Source organism: Procambarus clarkii, chromosome 64 (genome assembly GCF_040958095.1).
Source record: "Procambarus clarkii isolate CNS0578487 chromosome 64, FALCON_Pclarkii_2.0, whole genome shotgun sequence".
Lineage (NCBI taxonomy): Eukaryota > Metazoa > Arthropoda > Malacostraca > Decapoda > Cambaridae > Procambarus > Procambarus clarkii.
The window spans coordinates 14998028-15019181 of record NC_091213.1 but is presented as its reverse complement, the minus strand read 5'-3'; the positions used below and the strand labels follow the sequence as shown (position 1 = coordinate 15019181).

General features: G+C 40.8%; 1 protein-coding gene across 2 annotated transcripts in view; it reads left to right on the top strand.

The window, feature by feature from the left end:
- The window catches only part of LOC123769005 (uncharacterized), a 312934-nt gene that overhangs the window by 184413 nt on the left and 107367 nt on the right, over positions 1-21154 (top strand). Inside the window, exon 1 of one of the 2 annotated variants that reach the window (XM_045759938.2) lies at positions 11829-12130. The exons of the other annotated variant lie outside the window; for it this stretch is intronic. The gene's annotated coding sequence lies outside the window, so the exon portion shown is untranslated. Of the gene's footprint in view, positions 1-11828; positions 12131-21154 lie in introns of those variants that run through there. 2 annotated transcript variants of the gene reach the window in all.

Below are 21154 nucleotides of genomic sequence, written 5' to 3'. Positions count from 1 at the left end.
ACATTACAAAACTTTCGAACTTCTCTTAAAAGACTGGCTGTACTTTATCCACAGGACGAGATTACCACAGCTTTTGAAGTTGTATAAAAGGGGCTGTTTTTCCCAGGATGGAGGAGGCTACGTGGCGTGCGTGTGTACACACCTAGTTGTGCCTGCGGGGGTTGAGCTTCGGCTCTTGGGTTGTGTGTGGGATCCCCAGCAGTGGCCAAGGTAAACTACCTGTACCTGGGTGGTTTTATATATATATATATATATATATATATATATATATATATATATATATATATATATATATATATATATATATATATATATATATTGTAAATGTGTGGCCACGACTGTGGTAGAAAATAATAAAAATAAAATGGACCAAAATTAGCCCTTCATGCGTTGTGCCTTAAAGAGGCTACGATCGCTTTTAACACATTATCCGACGCATTGTTTAAGCTCTCCAATCCTCCGTCTGCGGCGCTCATCATAATTGGATACTACCCAAGTTGCCGGTATTGAATGAAACCCTCTTACAGGACGATCTAATCTCCTCCCTTTCCTCCCCCCCCCCATGGCCCCAGTCTGACGTGGCCCCACTGTGGCTATTGAAATTTGTTCACAGGGAAAATGAGAGATGTATAACTGGTCTAATGTGTTTGGGTTCCGGCATGCCAAGAGAGATTATTTTTGGGGTTCGGGGTTTATAGCCTCAAAATGTTTCGCCCAGTTTTAATGCATTTTTTTCGTATTGGTTTAATTATTAAAATTAATATACAGTGTACTGATACCAGATTTCAAATAATGTTTATTAAAAGTTTCGCAGTATGGTTTTGTTTCGTATTTTGTGTTATAAAATGCAGTTTGAAGACTAAAACGCTTTTTATATAATATGCATAATTTTAAAGATGAGTTATTCTGCAAAATTCTCGATTTTGCATTACGATAATATATTATCCTACACACACCTGTCTAATTTACATTCTTCTAAGAAACATTTTCACTAGAACAAGAGTTCTTAATCGTTTCATTAAAGAGGATTATCGTAAGGCAACCGTAACTCTCAATAGCGAAATAATCACTATTGGGTAGACTATTGTAAACTAGATAATCGTTATCGCAGCAAAAATAGATGATCAATAATGAATATTTCCAACTACTCTCTGATCCATGGGAATGATGTATTGCTTCAGAGTTCCCATGTCAGGGGCGGTCATTTATCTACGCGGCTGTACTAAACTAATGTAACTTTATAATGCACTGCGTAATCAAGTTGTTTTTTTAATATTGTTTCAGATTTGTTTCGGTTGAATGGTGTTTGGTGATGGGGTTAATGCCTGTCAACCTATGGACGGTTGACGTTCATCATACTTTAGTCTATCTTGAGATGATTTCGGAGCTTTAGTGTCCCCGCGGCCCGGTCCTCGACCAAGCCTCCAACCCCAGGAAGCAGCCCGTGACAGCTGACTAACACCCAGGTACCTATTTACTGCTAGGTAACAGGGGCATAGGGTGAAAGAAACTCTGCCCATTGTTTCTCGCCGGCGTCTGGGATCGAACCCAGGACCACAGGATCACAAGTTCAGCGTGCTGTCCGCTCGGCCGACCGGTCTAAAGTATACTCTCGTTATATATACACCGAGAAGAGCTGAACGCTTGTGTTACATATACTTATTAATAGAAATTAACAATTTTTTTCACTTAATTTCTTTACTATGCACCCCATGAACAGATAACAAAATACTTAAAATATTTTTCTTGACACTACGAATATTATTTGAATATTTTTATAACACTGGCTGCAACGTTTATGATTAAGCACCACCCATAAATAAATACAAAATCAAACGTATATCCTAACTAATGAAATATACAATGAAGCATTTTCGGGTACAAAAAAAATCCACAATTTCTGTGTCGTCCTGCTCCTAGTCTTGCCCCTAAGGGAAGGACAGAGTACACTACCCAACCTACTCACTGTCTCTTTACCTCGTCTACCCCTTCCTTCCCTTTTCCATCCCTCCCTTCATCATACGTCACCTCTCTCTTCCTCTTCACTCTCATAACCCCCCCTCCTTCCCCTACTCCTCTACTACCCCTCACCTCCCTCAGCTATCCCTCCCCCCTCTCCTTCCCCTCACCTTCCCCTCACCTTCCCCTCTCCCTCACCGAGACATAGTTGAAAAATAATAAAGAGGCTCATCGGATGAACTTGGATTTAAATTCAGCACATTAATGCAACCCGGATATTACAAGGGGCGCTGCCGCTCGATGTCGGCTCCTCAGCAGGGAGAGGAGACGCTGTCAGGTCCTCAGGAGGGAGAAGAGACGCTGTCAGGACCTCAGGAGGGAGAAGAGAGGCTGTCAGGTCCTCAGGAGGGAGAGGAGACCTGTCAGGTCCTCAGGAGGGAGAGGAGACGCTGTCAGATCCTCAGGAGGGAGAGGAGACGCTGTCAGGTCCTCAGGAGGGAGAGGAGACGCTGTCAGGTCCTCAGGAGGGAGAGGAGACGCTGTCAGATCCTCAGGAGAGAGAGAGAGGAGACGCTGTCAGGTCCTCAGGAGGGAGAGGAGACGCTGTGAGCGGTGGCAAGGAAGAACTACTAATTGATATAAAGACATGATGATAAGAGGAAGAAGACATGGGTTAACTATCATCCTCTTTTCCCCTCTCTCACCCTTGCCACCCTTTCCACCCTTCCTTTCCATTCCACCCCTTCCCATCCCTTTGTTTCTTTCCTCACTCTTCACTTGTATCCTTTACCTTTCCTATTTTTATTTCGTCTTGCTATCTTTATCAAGACATCAATCAATGTATCTTCTCTACTCTCCTCCACCCACCCTTCCTAATTTATTTACCTGTCTCCCTCTCTCCCTTACCCTACCTTGCCCCTCCCTTCTATCTCATCCCTACCACACTTCCCTTCCATTGCTCCCTCTTTTCTCTCCCCCATCTCCCTCATTCTCTCTTCTGCCTCACATTCCCTCTCCCTTTGCCCTCCCCCTACCTCTCCCCTTCTTGATAATGAATTTTCCCTCGCTGGAAAAGCCGATAAGGAGACAGGAGAGGGCGGTTAAGAGGACCTCAGAAGTTGTGAGCCGGAGGAAGTTGAAACGCTGGGCACGTGACAGCTGGGAGGGAGGAAGGGAGGGAAGGAAAGACACATAAGGGGAGTGAATGTGTTATTAAACTCAGACGTGTGTTGGCCAGGGGGAAGGGTAAGTGATTTGAGCGTGGGATAAGGGGAACGTTGACGGCGAGACGATAATGGATAGACAAGGAGGCGAGAAACAATGGGCAGAGTTTCTTTCATCCTATGACCCTGTTACCTAGCAGTAGAATAGGTACCTGGGTGTTAGTCAGCTCTCACGGGTTGCTTCCTGGGGGTGGAGGCCTGGTCGAGGACCGGGCCGCGGGGACACTAAAGCCCCGAAATCATCTCAAGATAACCTCAAGATGCAGCTTGCTGTCCAGATTCAATTTCTTTCTTTATTATGCACTCTATACCCACCCCGTGGGCGGTGGTGTAAAGGGTTACAGAGGCATATATAATCGGTGCTGGATCTGAACTCGCTAGTTCGTTTAGCTAAGCAAATAACAATCTTTTCACGCTAGTTACACAGTTATTAATGTTATATATACTCGTACACATATACATACATGTACACAGAGATCCCATTTTCACCAAAAACTCTTACATATTTACACCTATTTTACCTAACTGCAAGATTTGCAATTCTAAACAGTAATATGTTGAAATTTGTTGCGTAAATAGCATGTCTAATTGTGCAAACCCACGTAATTAAATCATCTAATCTAGGATAACCTTCGACCCCTCTAAAAACTAACTAATCATCCTAACTTAAGAGAGCATCGTAACATCTCGTAACATCGTGACAACATTGTTATAAGAATGTAACAACTCTTGTATATATAAATAAAAAAAACAACTTTGTTGGTGTGTGTATACAGTACACAGTCTACATAACATGGACCATTCATAACAATAAATGTATTTAGTATAACTTCGGTTCCTTCTCGATAGGTCCTCTACCCCGTCCTGTACATCGCATTTTGACGTATAAATCTCCTAAGGCCAAAGACTGATGTACTAAATATCATAGCGGCTCGCAAAGTTGATATGTTCTCATTTTCTATTCGTGGTTCTTCGGTTAAGGTTCCGGGTAATTTGATACATCATTTTAGTGACGTTGGGAACGCTTGAGAGAACGGGCTGCACAATCGGGGATTTCTGGTTCGAATTCTAGCATGGACAGAAATGGTTAGACACGTTCCTTTCACTGTTCTCTGTTCACCTAGAAGTAAATAGGTGTCCGGGAGTTAGGCACCTGTTGTGGGGTGCCATCCTGAGGAAGGTCAGTGGCTCGACCTAGGGGAGACCCGAGTAGACTATTTTCAGAGATTGTCAAAGCGCATTTGACATTATTCCCAATGAAAAACTGTGGAACAAGTTGGAGAAGCAGGCGGGGAAAACTGGCAAAGCACTCAACTGGGTGAGTAACTAAAGGACAGAGAGCAAAGAGTCACTGTCAAGGAGGAGGTTTCAAGCTCAAGGAATGTAACAAGTGGGGGGGGGGGGGTCCCTCAAGGCTCTGTCCTGGGACCGCTGCTGTTTCTGATTTATATGAACAACCTAACTGAGGGACTGGGGATTGAGCTCTGACATGTCAATGTTTGCAGGTGATGCAAAGTTGACGAGGAACGTTAATACAGATGATAACAGAAAGTTACAGGAGAACCTTTAGAGTGGTCAAACAAATGGTTGATGAAATTTAATAAAAAGTGTAAGGTAATGAAGATGGGAAAGGGAAAGAGAGAGGAGACCAGAAGGCATCTACATCATAAGGGGAAGACAACTACAGGAATCGGAAAGAGAAAATTATGGGAGTGGATATAATTCCAAAATAACACATAAACAGAATAACATCAACAGTATATGGGATGATGGCGAATATAAGAACATCATTCCCCCCCTCACCTTGTCCGAAATGCTATGTTTGTAACTCATCTTCAATGTATGTATCTTTACCTGAATAACAAATCTAATTTATCTAATCTAATCATTTAAAAATCTAAATGATGTTCTTATGTTAGTGTATCCCCTCCTCCCAGCTCTCACAGTGTATCCCCCTCATGCCAGGTCTTCTAGTCTGTCTTCAAGACCCATCCGTGTTTTCTAATCAGACTGGCTTCGCATTTTTTCCTGGTGATTACCTTAAAAGCTGCAACGGTTAGTGTAACGTTGGTATAAATCGATTTTTAGCGTCTTTCTATTTTCTTAAAGTATCCCCTGCTATATCAATCGTTCTCTCTCTCGCTCGCTGTTGCTCTTTACCGCGTTTTCTCTTACAAATTGAGTGTTCTGGGGATAACTATTTTTGTTTTGTTTTTAATAATAAATAATAAATAATTATATTATCATAATTAGTTATTATTAGCTTAAACTAGTAACCCGGTACAAAAGGCGAACAGTTACTCAATGCTACTTAAGTCTACATGCACTCCAAAGTGGTGGGAAGATTGGCAAATGATTTATATTGAAAAATTAATGGGTAACTTCGGCATGAAGAGGGACGTGAAGGGTGTTGAAGAAGGCTACGTACGTCTCTTTTGTGAGTCGATTTCATTTCAAATTACGTCCACTTTTGGCCATAGCGCGCATACGAGCGAAAAGCGACGTTATTTTTAAGAGGACGGGTTGAGGCCCACCTCGTCACATTATCCATCATCTGCTATTTACATAAAAAAAAATGGGTATCTGGATGAGATTATCCATAGATGTTATCCTAGGCCTCGGGGGAAGGGGGGGATCGATAACCTTAATAGGCTTCCTGTCTCCGACTAATGCAAAGAATTACATTGGTCAGTGTATGGATGACAGAAAACAGCATAAATCTAACTCTAAACAGCAAATTTAGATGGGGAACTCTAACAAATAAACAAACAAATCCACAAGGGCCGTGACGAAGATTCGAACCTGCGTCCGGGAGCATCTAACAAATAGTGAAATAATGACGCGTTCTGCAAGGGAGTTTGTTAATTGGTTTCCTCATAGTGGGAGACATGAAAGCATCCAAGGCCAACTGCTGGCATTCCCAACGATGCAATCCACACCATGTCAGGTTGGATACTGACCAATACACATGTCAGTTGCTTAACTTAGAAACTGTACTTGTGGTCGGTCTCGGGCCCATTGTTGATGTGACGATATGCAATGAATTTTGTAACTAACTTGAGAATGGTCCAGGACGGACCGAAACGTCGTCGTCCCTTCACTTTCTAGTGCGTGGTTTGGTCAATAATTATGTAACTAGCTCATCAAAACTGTACCTAAATTAATTGTGGGGTTCAGTCCCTGAACCCATTATGTGCCTCTGTAGGCCTTTCCACAACCGCCTACAATATGGGTATGGGGTGCATAATAAATGAACTAAACTAAACAAAACAAATGCCGCGGAAATGGAACCCAGTATTTTTCGGATGTGATGATTACGGGTTATTCATGCCCGTGCCACCTCATGGGTGGCTTAATCTTCATCAATCAATCAGGGAGTTGATGAGACGTCGATGACCGTAGCTTAAATTATAGCTTTCTTTACTGTGTCCAATGTGTATGGGTACAGTGACTTGTACGCCCTCTCCCTTCATCCTCCTTCCTTAATTTCGTGTGTTCTCCCTCTTCCCCCTTCCCGTTCGTGTATTTTCTCCCCCTTCCCGTTCGTGTATTCTCTCTCCCTTCCCTTTCGTGTATTCTCTCTCCCTTCCCTTTCGTGTATTCTCTCTCCCTTCCCTTTCGTGTATTCTCTCTCCCTTCCCTTTCGTGTATTCTCTCTCCCTTCCCTTTCGTGTATTTTCTCCCCCTTCCCGTTCGTGTATTCTCTCCCCTTTCCCTTTCGTGTATTCTCTCCCCCTTCCCTTTCGTGTATTCTCTCCCCCCTTCCCTTTCGTGTATTTTCTCCCCCTTCCCTTTCGTGTATTCTCTCTCCCTTCCCGTTCGTGTATTCTCTCCCTCTTCCCATTCGTGCCTTCTCGTGCCATACCAGAGACCACTGGCTCCACACACACCACAAACTCACCTCCTCGTATGAACATACTTTATGACCTCATAAAATTAGCTGCACAACGGAGAAGAGACAAATCTCTCAGATATTAATTAAAAAGTTTTACTGCTCATAAAAGCTGGATATATATAAACATGTTGTCGAGTCTGTGGCGGCTGAGCACATAAGAAACTATCGTTAATGTAATTGTTTGTGGGTCTTGGAAACCTCATGAGTGTAGAAGCCTCGTGCTGTTCACGCCCCTGTGTGTTGCTGTTGATAATGTGTTCTTGTTGACCAGACCACACACTAGAAAAAGAAGGGACGACGACGTTTCGGTCCGTCCTGGACCATTCTCAAGTCGACTGTGAGAATGGTCCAGGACGGACCGAAACGTCGTCGTCCCTTCACTTTCTAGTGTGTGGTTTGGTCAACATATTTCAACCACGTTATTGTGACTCATCATCTGCATAATAATGTGTTCTTGTTTTATGAAACATTTATTTTTACTCTTATATATAATTATTATTCAACATTATTATTATTTATTACGATTTTTTTTCTTCAAATAATTCCGTTTCCATTTTCGAGCATATTTGGAACGCCTCATTGCGTTGACCATTACTAATAGTCGTAATACAGACCTTTGTAATCAAATATGATACTGCTATGATATAATATGATACAAGACGGCCATCTCCTGATGGCCGTGTTTCTACTACGTACTGGGCCAGGTAGACAGTAAAGGAGGACGGATACATCAGTTTTTTAAGTTTTAATTGGTGTCTGTTTCTCCTTTCAATTAATTCATAATAATTATTTATCTTTAGTATAGGCGTTCGGTGTTTACTAAACATTTGGGTGCGACAGTGTTATTGTGTTTATATTTGTGTTCTGTATGAAAATATTTAGTATACAAACCAAAGCCTCCACAAATTACGGTCCAAAACTAAAATTTCTCATCACGATGCTTTAGTGCAGGTTTTTGAACAGGAACTTTCTTTAGCTTAATGTGTTTTTCCTCTATTACTTTCCACTGCCACTTTCTCTGTTCTTAACTCACGAACTTGTAATTTTTTTCCTCGTACAGCTGAAAGGAGAAACGTATTTGTGTCATAATAGTTCTCTCTCTGTCTCTCTCTCTTTCTCTCTCGAATTGTGCAGTTCCCTTTGTCGCTATATTTACTATCTCGATCATTAGTGATCTTGTTTAATATGTCAAGCAGACCGCTGGTTAATTACGTTATGCACTACAAGCGTGCGCACACTCGCATCCAAATGAAAGACTGACCGAAATATAAGTGACATCAGACTAGTTAGTTAAGCAATTAGAGATAGTGGATATGATGAAGGGCACGCACCCAAACGTATAACTCACTGTGTATACTAAAAGACACAGCAGACGCTCTTTACAGACCCCTTGCTCAATTCCTCGTCACCTAAAAGGGAAAAGTTATCATCGTGTTGGAACGGAAGCACTGGGGGAGTGGGTGCCTGTGTACTAGGATGACGACCCACTGAAGAGTGAAGACAGATATTAAAAGTCAAAAGTATCACTTGTGGTGTATTAGAGACTGACCAGAACACGTATGGAACTATAAAAAAAATCCAATATATTATCTCTAAACAGTCGAGTTATTGAAGAGAAGTATTGTCTGACATTTTATATGGTAAGAACTTAAAGAGGAAAGCGAGGGTAGATTGCAGCTTCCTCCATTAACAGAAAGCAGTAGACACCTTCCTGCACAGACAACATAAACTCTGACTCGATAAATTCCCTGCTGTATTTAGAAGTGTTTAAGCTAAGTAATGGAGTAACACTGGAGAGGGACAAAGGATCTCAGTGAAAGGGAGGACAACAAGGTGGAAAAAGGTTACTAACAGACTACCAGATGGGTTAAAGCGTGCGTCCTTTCTGTTCCTAACCTTCTATACATCTTATCTACCTTACCAGAAGATATGGGTTTATATCAGTGTTTGCAGATGGTTACATACTGCTGAAAATCAAAACAGAATACCGATGATTAAAATATATTTAGGCTGATGCCAGTGATGGTCTGAAGGAACGGTACTCAATCGGCCCTCAATGCCTAGGATTCAAACTCAAGTCTTCTCGCTTATACCTCAATGAGGTGTATACCATTTCAATGAAAATCGATCAAAATGGCAATGTTCAAAGTGGATATTGCTTTGCAAAGCCGTTGGACCCCATTTGTGCTCGTTAGATGTTATTTAAGACCTGATATTCTTACTTGCCCAGTCTGGCATAAAACTAAAGGGTCATAACATATTGTGACGTCACACACCACAAGCATGCCTTATAAAACAAACAAACCCGTTCTCACTAAGCTGTTCAAAGCCGGGGCCGTCACCCCCCCAGAAGCATTTATCAATTTTAACATACTGTGTATTAAAAATTGGTTTGTTCTTATATATAAATTAATATTATACATAAAAATTCTATGTATAGTTAGGCGTAGGTTAGGTTAGGTATTTAGGTTCTGCTGGCGATTATTTGTATTTGAAGTGCGTGAATGAAGCATTTATAGAATTGTGGTTTGAACAAAAGATGTGAATGAAGCACTTGTTCCGGAAGTGTTCGGACGTCATCAGTATGTAAACCGCTTATCATTCATAAACAGGGGATTTGGCAGCTGGATTAATGACCTTGGATCTTTGTATACGAGGAAGGACTGACAATACAGCCCGTCCTTTCTTCGGGCTCACCATTGCCCGTGATACTTGGAACTTTTGTTCCGAGAAGCTGAATCTAAAACAACAACACTCTTGGCTCAAATCGTTGTGACCCATTTGAGTAATGGCTCTCATGAGCGCTGGTCATAAGATCAAGCACGCTTGTATATGATTATTTTTACATCACATGTCAGACTTTAACGTTGTGCATGCAAAGTAATGCCCCTGAGCGTCCCTTGAACACAGCAGTGTTAGGTAGCTGTCGTTGTTGTTTTAGATTAAGCTACTCTGAACAAAATGTTCTAGGTAGCACGGGCTATGGTGAGCCCGTAGTGGACTTACCTGGCACAGGAGCGGTGCTGTAACTCGCAGGTAGCCGATTGATTGATTAATGAAGATTAAGCCACCCAAAAGGTGGCTTAATCATGCCCGTGCCATCTTTTGGGTGGCTTAATCATCATCAATCAATCTTCAATTTCTTTATTATGCACCTCATACCCATCCCGTGGGCGGTGGTGTAATGGGTTACAGAGGCACATAATCGGATCAGGAACTGAACCCCTTAGAGCCATACAGTACCTTACCTTGTCCTAATATTGTGATACAAATTGTCTTTATATCTGTCTCACTGCTCTAATGGTAAACTACACTTCTTTTGAACAAATCCACTAGGGCCGTGACGAGGGTTCGAACCTACGTCCAAGAGGTACATAGGTTCGTACACCTACCTACCTCTAAGTGTAAAGTACACTTCTTTTTCTAATATATGTCACCTTTCAAATTGTTGGCTAAATGTTAATCACTTTGACACAAATATGTGTGATTTAGACGGATGTATTTTTGTTCATTATTTTTTATTTAATTTTATTTATTTAGGAAGTACACCTATTTAGCCTGAAGTTTGTACACCTATTTAGTCCAGCCCTTATTGTAAGGATTCGTATAATATTGTTTTTATGATATGGGAATTATTCCTATTTATTATAATTATTATAAAATGGGAATTCACCTAATATTCCCATTTTATGATATGGGAATATTAGGTGAATTCATTACTAGCTTTTGATCTAAGGATACATAGAATAGGGTAGAAGCACATTGCTGTGTGTATACCTACTGTAGGCGTCTTAATGAAAAAAATCCCTTTATATATATGCAAACAAGCCTGAATGGTCCCCAGGCATATATGCAACTGAAAACTTACACCCCAGAAGTGACTCGAACCCATACTGCCAGGAGCACCAGAGTACTCCTGGCAGTATGAGTTCGAGTCACTTCTGGGGTGTGAGTTTTCAGTTATATGTATATAATATATATATATATATAATATATAGTCTCCTGTATTTAAAATATACACAGGTCACTAGCTCCTGTATAAATTACTTGACTAGTGTGTACTCACCTAGTTGAGCTTGCGGGGGTCGAGCTTCGGCTCTTGGGTCCCGCCTCTCAACTACCAATCAACACTGACATGTGTGTAAACATTGCATTTCGGATTTATATTAGTGTGTTTTTACCAGGTGCAAATTAAACATGATTTATTTTAACAAAAACCATTAATTTGTAGTAGTTTTCTTAGCAATATATATATATATATATAAATATATATAAATATATGTAGATATATTAATATATATGTGTGTGTGTATATAAATGACCGTGTCAGACCACGAAGGAAAATTAAGACAGGAATTTCCTTAAGTACTTTCGTATTTTATAATAAATCTTCAGAAGGATGGATTTACAGTTCAGTGGGATGGGTATACAGATAGGAAAGAGGTGAGGTACAAAGTCTTTAATGGGATATTAATCCCCAAAGTACACACACACACATACACAAAGTATATGCAAGATACTTTGAACTCTGTAACTACTTCGTACACCCACGAATACTGAGAAATTCTTATGCTCAGGCAGAGTTTGCTAGTGAAGGCTAGTAGACTAGACTCCAATCCCACACACACACACACACACACACACACACACACACACACACACACACACACACACACAGTACGACAACATTTACGGCAGCACAGGCAGCACACACTGCTAAACACCGCGAGCCGTCAGTTACTGGACAAAAGCCGAGTCGTATGGGTGTTTTACTGTCTGCGAAAATATCTGTATGAGAGAGTTTGCCTTTAATAGTTTCGTTAAGATTTATTTTGCCTTTATATGTGGTATTAGAATGGCAATCGACGTTGTGAGTTATATACGGTAATGAAGATTAACTTAAGCAGTGTAGTTTGTGCACGAATGAGAACTTGAAAATTGATTTTCTTCGTTAACATATATCCACAAATTATTTCCTTTACCTAAGACTCCCAGCAGACAATTGTTTGGATAAGTACGAGGCTGAGACACACCTACGGACACTGTGTACAAGGTAAGTTGTCTTCTGTTAATATTCTTGCGTATTGTTACCAGAGATTTGCGTAGTTAAAGGTCACCCCAAAGGTTGTACAGATCATGTGACCCCTGTGTGACTAACCATTTATTTTTATATTTTTATTTATATATATGCAACAATGATCACAAAAACACTGATCCAAGTATGCGGAAAAACCACATTTGAAAAATAGAGAATGCTTAACGCGTTTTCGGCTAATTCGCCTTCATCAGAGCAAAGTAGAATGAAAGAAGAGTATTCTTGTATATATATATATATATATATATATATATATATATATATATATATATATATATATATATATATATATATATATATATATATATATATCTTGTGTGTATATATATATTATACACAAGAAGGTACATTGGATTTGTGAGAGTACATAACATTGTGTTTACATCCTTGTAAAGCCACTAGTACGCACAGCGTTCTTGTGAGAAGAGCATTTTGTATTCTAGTGTGTAACCCTTCGTGTTGTCCATAGTAGCTGTGTAAATGATGTTGTATTTACTGTATGTTAGTGTGAACCAATGCTGAACGTCGGGAATAGTTTTAAACACTTGAAGAGACGCTGTTTTCTGGATTTCAGGCCATTATATTGATCAAGTTTTAAAGTTGCATGTTCGAAATTCTATCAATATTGTAACAGGGGTAACAATAAGTGAAGACTTGGATAGTTATTGTTTCTTGAGGAATGCTGGGTCTAGACTATTTGTTTTGATCAGGTTAAAGCCATTGTCTGTTAACGAGTTTGAAATAGATTTTGTGTGATTTATTACTAATTGTGCTTTTAAATGTGAGTAGGCAGCTCCCCCAGGAGCCCCAGGGCAAGGAGGGTACTGGCGGCAAGACCCGGTAATTGCCCTGGCTGATTTAATGAGTTCTTGGCCACTATCGAGGTTTTTCTAGGGATTCCCACCTGACCAAAATTCCCCCGGGTAGTTTCTCGAGACCTGCTATCCCAGCTGAATACCCTTCATCCTAACATCCATCCCTAACATCATCATCATCATCACACCCACACTTCCATTTCCCTAACATCACCCCATCTTCCTAACACCCGCTGGCATCATCCTTCAAACATAACCCCTTCCCCCATTCCCCAATCCTCTAAACACGCCCACCATTCTATCACCGCCCCATACACTATATTGTAGTATTTTAGTCAAACAAAGAGAAGTTTCTGGGAAGTGTGTTCGACTAACGCAGACCGGCGAGAAACAATGGGCAGAGTTTCTTTCACCCTATGCCCCTGTTACCTAGCAGTAAAAATAGGTACCTGGGTGTTAGTTAGCTGTCACGGGCTGCTTCCTGGGGGTGGAGGCCTGGTCGAGGACCGGGCCGTGGGGACACTAAAAAGCCCCGAAATCATCTCAAGATAACCTTAAGACCTCAAACGAAGTCGGTGCCACTTTCAAATATTGTGGAGTCATTGTTTACAATACCGTATTATCAATCAGTATAAAGTGTATTTATCTAGTTGTGCTTACGGGGGTTGAGCTCTGCTCTTTCGGCCCGCCTCCCAACTGTCAATCAACTGTTACTAACTACTACTATTTTTTTTTCACACACACCCAGGAAGCAGCCCGTAACAGCTATGTAACGCCCAGGTATCTATTTACTGCTAGGTAACAGGGGTATCAGGGTGAAAGAAACTGCTCATTTTTGTTTCCGCCGGCACCAGGAATCGTACCCCTGACCACAAGACTACGTAACCAGCATGTTGTCCACTCAGCCACCAGCGCCACACACACACACGTCCTAGTGTGTGTGTGTGTGTGTTTTGAAAGTGCATTCTATCATGCAGTGTGCTGGTGATTATTATTTATTTTGGTGGTTGGAGATCTGAAGATACTGCCTGTGTTATCCTCTTTGTGGAAGGCGTCGGGCCTCCGTCCCTAGCTGAACTTGTTGGCAAAAGATGTTTTGGGACAATAAAAGTTAAAAATCTCATTGGGCTTACTATTTTGTCAAATTTTTATATGCGGGGCCAATAAAATATTCTCAACTTGTTTATATAACAACACAATTTTTGTGCCGTACATTTGTTTTCAGTTTTAGGCCTTAGATATGCCTCACTATTATCACATATGAAGATTATAATCCAGTGAACATATAGCCCGGTGATTAATATTATTACAATTTTATTTACAAAATTAAACAGCAATTTCTTAATCAGAATAATTCAGTTAGGTGTGTTGATGTTTTTAAACTTGAGAGGAAGAAGAGAGAGTTTAAAAGCCACTTGGAAACAGCCACACTGCGTTAGGCGTTGGGGGATTATTAAAGGACTTGTTGAAGCGTTACCGACAGCGATGGAACCTAAAATTAAAGCTAACGGCTTCTTGCTTACCAACCGAATCTTTAGTTGAAGGTTATATCGTTCAGACATGTTTCTTGTGTGGCAGTAAATCATGATAACCGATTTGCACGATATGAAACGATAAGGTGTATTTGGATACCACAACACAGGAATCCAGGCGACGGTTACTGGGAGCAGCTGCGAGGAGGGTGACCACGTGCGCTTCAATGATGCTTCCCCCCTCCTGGCTCCCTCCCATCACCCTCCCAGTCCCCTCCCATATTCCACAGCTTCCCCCAGCTCCGACCCTCCCCCATCCCACAGCCAGTATCGATCTCTTGATATCGAATCGCCTAAACTTGTTATCAATTTCTCCTGTACTGTACAGCCTGTACCATGGGAAGGCTCATCGATGTAGGAAGAAATGAAACATGGGTGGAGGCTGTTGGGCAAAAGTGAGCTAGGCCACGGGTGTTCTGGCAAGCAGTCAGGGGGTATAATCCCACAGGGTGGAGGCGGCAGATGTGAGCGCAGCAGGGGGCCATAAAAGCCAGTGTCGCCGTAATCTCCCCCATAGAGGTATGCATCTCCATTTCATTGTGATGCTCCAACGTCTTTAATTTTTGTTATTTCCTTTCCTATCAGTTCAGGAAGTCTGTTGGTGCGTTTTGCATCGTGTAAGATGAGATGGGCTTCATGGTTTTGTTTGGATGCACAAAGGTGTCTTAATTTTAAGTAACCTTTAGGCCTTAATATAAACATTGGTGGGTATCGAGCCAGCGTCCAGGGTAGCCCCAACGCGCTCTATCATGTTAATGAATAGTGGACCCTGTACTGAAGGGATCTTTGCTCCTACATATACCTTCTATAAATCTAACCCGACTCCCCCCTTTCACTTTCTACATAATTTTCTGGGTTCATTTTTTTCTTTGTGTCATCTTTAGTTTCTGTAGGCCTTCCTCATAGGTGCAGCATAACCCCTCCGCCTTTCATCTTAGCCGATGTGTCTCGCTCTCTGGGCCTTCATCCCGCTCTCTGGGCTTTCCCCCTCCGTCGTGTGCCCACTTTCCGTCCATTTTTATGATTCGTCATATGGCCTACTTTATTAGGCCTACCGTTTGTGATGAAAGAATGGCCGGCCTGGACGGTAGAGCCAGGTCTTGGTCTCGCATCATGCAGGTCGGTCTTCAACCCCGGACCGTTCAAGTGGTTGGGCACTATTCCTTCCCCTCCGTCCCTTCCCAAATCCTTATTCTGATCCCTACCAAGTGCTATGCAGTCGTAATGGCTTGGGGGCTTTGTCCTGATAATTCCCTTCCTCATAATGAAAGAGCTGATGGTTTGTATGTGGCTCTGTGTGGGTCCCATGGCCACCACCGGCACATATTTCGTTGATATAGGCTTTCCTATGAATTTGGGGCCTTCCTTATCATTCGTTATTAGTGGAAATCCTTTGTGTTCTCGGCTGGACTTTACTAATCCAAGGGGATGATGTTATTTTGATGGTATGTTTTGTCTTCGTGCTGTTTATGGTGTATGGTTTAGGTTCCCAATACTCTTTTCCAATGAAAAAATCCACAAGGGCCGTGACGAGGATTCGAACCTGCGTCTAAGAGAATCCCAGACGCTGCCTTAATCTACTTTTTCTTTCCCAATACTGTACTCTTTAAATGTACTATTTCCCAATACATTTAGGTATTTTATCTTCAATCATTTTAGGTTAGATTTAGAGCTGCCTAAATCTACTGGGAGTAGGTTCTGCTTCGGTAGCACTCGGGCTAATATGAATGTGCATGTCATGAAAATTTGGATGTAGGCCTAGGCATAATGAGATCAAACTTTTTTTGTTTTATTCTTATCAGTGACTCAAGGATGTAGGCAAGGGGTTCATCTTCGCCTGACTTGGGCTTATCTGTTCCGGTATTCAATTTTTTGTGGTTTTTAGGTTTGGCCTAACTACAAATATGTGGTGTTTACGTGGCCGCCTCATGTGGGTTATCTTCCCCGGCGTCGTGTGGTCGGTGGTGTCTACCTTGTTAACTGTATTCTTCACTAATTATATTTTTAACTTATTTGTTCTGTTGGGTATAAACTGACTCATTGTCGTAAGTGATACTTGTTTGTATTACTGTCGAGCAGAGTTCACGTTTTTATATAGATGTTCCGATATCAAACTGGAGCCAGTGCTCGTCAAACTCGTAACCTAGTCTGCGTTGTCTTCCTTGATTTACAGATACAAGAGACACGTGATCGCTCACTCTCTCAAAAGGAAGTGGAGGTGGCGTGGTAATAATCTTCAGACTGTGCTGGGTCAGCCTTCTCGCTAAAAAAAAGTAAAGGGAGTGTATTCACCAAGTTATGCTTGCGGGGATTGAGCTCCGGCTCTTTGGTCCTGCTTCTCAACTGATAATCAACTAGTGTAGAAGCTTCCGAGCCTACTGGCCTCTTGTCATATCAGTATTTGAAACTGCGTATGGAATATGTCTCACCACATCACTTTCCAGTGCATTTCTTTTGTTAACTACTCTGCATTGCACAAATTCTTTCCATTGTCTCTGTGGTTCATTTGGGTACTCTATTTCCAATTGCGTTCCCTTGTTCCTGTATCACCTCTGCTAAATAGTTTGTCATTTTCCTGTCAATTCCTCTAAGAATTTTGTAGGGGGTAATCATGTTTCCTCTAACGCTTGTTAGAGGAAACGCTTCCAGTGACGTGAGGTTAAATTCCAGTAGCCTTTCCTCGTAGCTCATACGTCTCAGCTCAGGGACTAGTCTGGTGCCGTACTTCTGAACTTTCTCTTACTTCGTCATGTGTTTGACTGGATATGGACCCCACGCTGGAACCGCATTCTTCAGGATTGGTCTGACATACGTGGTATACAAGGTTCTGTATGATTCCTTATACAAGTTTCGAAAGGCAGTTCTTATGTTACCCAACGTAGCACATGCCACTGATGCTACTACGTTGGCTTCAACCCCCAGATCTTTCTTTCCCTATATGATTTTTTTTTTTAATTTCATCTCCCAGTTGGTACCTTGTGTCCAACCTCCTGCTCCCTACACCGATTTTCATTTCTTTACACTTGCCTAAGTTAAACTCGGGTAGGGTAGCCATTTGTTGGACCATTCCTTCAGTTTGTCCAGGTCGTCTTGTAGTCTCTTGCTGTCTACCTCTGTCTTAATCCTTCTCATAATTTTAGTATCGTCAGCAAACATTGAGAGGAATGAGTCTCTGGATGGGGGAAGAGGAATCTTCCCTCTGAAAGATCGCTTACGTATATCAGAGACAGGACAAGTCTGAGTACAGAATACTGTGGGACTCTCCTGGTGACATCTCGCCATTATATACATACTAATACAGGAAGAACAACCCAGCGGAAATGTAAATTATGTAGTATGCCGCACGTCCACACCTTAGATCAATATATGTTAGGATGTAAAGTGTTTGATAACTAGAAATAAATAAATTAGTAGTGTATCGCATCAAATTGTTTGAATGTTTGATAATGGAATGATAGAGGAAATTCTTAGGAGGTACAAACATTTTACCACAAGAGTGGAAAGTCTAGTAATGCAGTTTGTCTCTGTACTATTTCAATAAACTTATTTGAATTTGAACTTGTAGGGACTAATTTCTTAAAAAGTTTGCTCTGTACTATTGGAATTTTAAAGGTTATAACAAAAATAAGACGACTATAAACCTAACCTGTTTTAGGCCTAAATAAGAGTCTTAGGCGTAACGGATGCAATCTTAGGCCTAATTTAGTACATATATGTATTATACTTGGCCGAGGAAAAGTTAGTTTTATTTTATTATTATTTTTCGTGCTTCTATAAAATTTATACTGCAAAATCTCGCCATAGATACTATACCTTTGCATAACAGGTTGGTAATGTCTTCGCTTTAATATCTTTATTGGTAAGATGCCTATTACATAATTCGACTTTGCTTAAACTATTAGATGGTCAAATCAGGATTAATTGGCGAACTATTTTTGGATATAGTTGTTTTGAGTTCATGTATTATATTACTTAATATATTAGTTCTTTAGGCGAGAGGCGTTTGGATTGCTGTGGCTTAACATTATTTTTATCTTTATTTAATAAAATACAATATAAATCATATATACATAAATTTTACAAGGCAATGCTACATTACATATACAGTAGTATAATTCTCAGTAAACAAGTGTTTATTATCACAGAACATGAACTTTAAACCCCCTAAATGTTATACTTATTTTTTCTTTAAATTATTTACAATATTGGAGATTATTGATCCATGACTGTGAGGAACCGGACCAGGGGTGTGTTCCTGCAGCCTATCTCTCTCTCTCTCTCTCTCTCTCTCTCTCTCTCTCTCTCTCTCTCTCTCTCTCTCTCTCTCTCTCTCTCTCTCTCTCTCTCTCTCTCTGCTCTCTCAGGTAAACAGGACGATGCTAGTGGCCTTGCATCCGGGGTTCTCGTGCCTTTGACACGTTGTGATGTGTTGAAGTGTTGTGGCTGAGGACGAGGACGTCATCTTGGCTCCACAACAGATAGCCGTTGTTGCTGTTTAAGATTCAGCTTCTAGGAACAAAAAGTTTCGAGTAGCACGGGCTATGATGAGCCCGTAGTAGACTTACCTGGCACAAGAGCGGGGCTGTAACTTTGAACAGATAGCCCTCGTTAAAACTTTGGGCACCACATTTATAAGCTAACCCAAGCCGCATAGCCTGTCAACATTATAATAAATATAACACTTGCAACACCAATATCTCTCTCTCACAATTTTCAATGTGTTTACTGCCTCTTAACGCCTCGACTCACTATTTTTTTTTTTTTTGAGATATATACAAGAGTTGTTACATTCTTGTACAGCCACTAGTAAGCGTAGCGTTTCGGGCAGGTCCCTAGAATACGATCCCCTGCCGCGAACAATCGTTTTTTCATCCAAGTACACATCTTACTGTTGCGTTAAGGGGGCATATCGATGTAAAATTAAAAGTGGTTTAATTTGCTTATAAATTTGTTTATGAAATGGTTATAGAAAGGGCTGCAGCTGGTCCAAGTTTCATCATTACACCCTAAACAGAAAAGGAGAAAAAAAATAAACAGCGAATTATGCAACGAATGTTCAAATAGTTTCAGGGAACACATGTGTCAACTAAAATCATTTCTATAACACTCAGATATTAAATTAAGCACATAATAAAGGATTCTAGTGATCAGTTTTATCAAAAAAGTGTTTAGTGCAATAATATAATTGTTCAAAGTTACCCTACTAAAAAAATATGCAATATATGATATTTATAAATTTTTATAAAATCAACAAATAGACTTTGGACTAAAATGTCTACTAGAGTCTGTAGAAGCACAAACGCTACATATAAGGTGTAATTTGCATGTAAATTGATTAATAAATGAAAGCTCTGAAGTAATTTGAAGGTGTAAATTACTTTCCAGAGTAAAATAAAGATCCAAGTTCGGCCACCTGTAGCTGAGCTTGACTTCGACAGATTTCGTTCATAATTGGCACCCTTGCAGATAGGCATCCATTGAGCAAGGTGTGCAAGTTTCATGCAAATCCCTTGATAACAAGCGAGAAAAAAAAAATTGGCCAAAAAAAAAATAAAAAAAAATAAAAAAAAAAAAAATTAAATATAAATATATTGAACATACATATTACAATTATTACAAGAGTTTGTGCTTCTACAGCACATAGTAAACATTTTAGTTGACACATGTTGTAACACTGTAAAAGTGTTTAGTTTATTTAAAATATATATAGAATACATGAGTCACAGACAAGGATCTGAGAGGCGCCAGTTGTCTGCCTGAGATCTCACACCTCAAAGCGTTAATGACCCCAAGTGACCTGAGGTCAGATCATGCGAATTTCACCTTGCTTCTGATAATCTCTTAGTTGTAGTCTGGTAGCCTTCAAACATGCCGACGTTTAAGGAGCGGCTTGGTAGTGCCGGAAGCTATCTATTTGTGGGCGGAGTTAGCTACTAGGTTCCCCAATATAAACTCGGAGAGCTATCGAGCATAAAGCATTAACGAGACAGAACAGCAGACGAGCAGAGCAGAGAAGACAGCCCTACCAGGGAGGCTGTCGGCCGGCAGGGCGGGAGTCTCTGTCAGCTACAGACCCCCCCCCCCTCTCTATTCAACTTAGACTCAGTCCTCGGTGAGTGAACAGTGAGGTGACTTGGTCGTGTTTACATATGTTGTGTGATGATCAGGGGCAGTCAAGTTGTAGGGTTCTCAAATTCTTGGATGATGACTCACTTTGAATATTAATCGTTAACATTTTTAATTGGATTGCTTAAGTTATGATACTTATCATGAAAAATATAATTGTTGAATTTATTATTTAAATGGTCTTTCACTGTGTTCCCTAGAGAATTGAGTTGAGGTGAGAAAGCCTCTGTGGTTACTGGTTTCATGGTTTAGAATGAGTACATGATAAAGATGGGAACTACTAATAATGAACTCATGATAACATCTTTGGTGAATATTGTGATACAGACAAGTTCCATTCCTTGTCTTGTATGTAATGATCATGAATGGATGGTGGCAGCATTTCGTCTTCTACTATCTACTCTTCTACTTCTACTATCTACTCTTCTACTTCTACCTATCTACACCTCTCCCTCCACCCCTCTCTAAACTCTCACTTTCAACTAATGACCCTCCTCGCTCCTCCCACT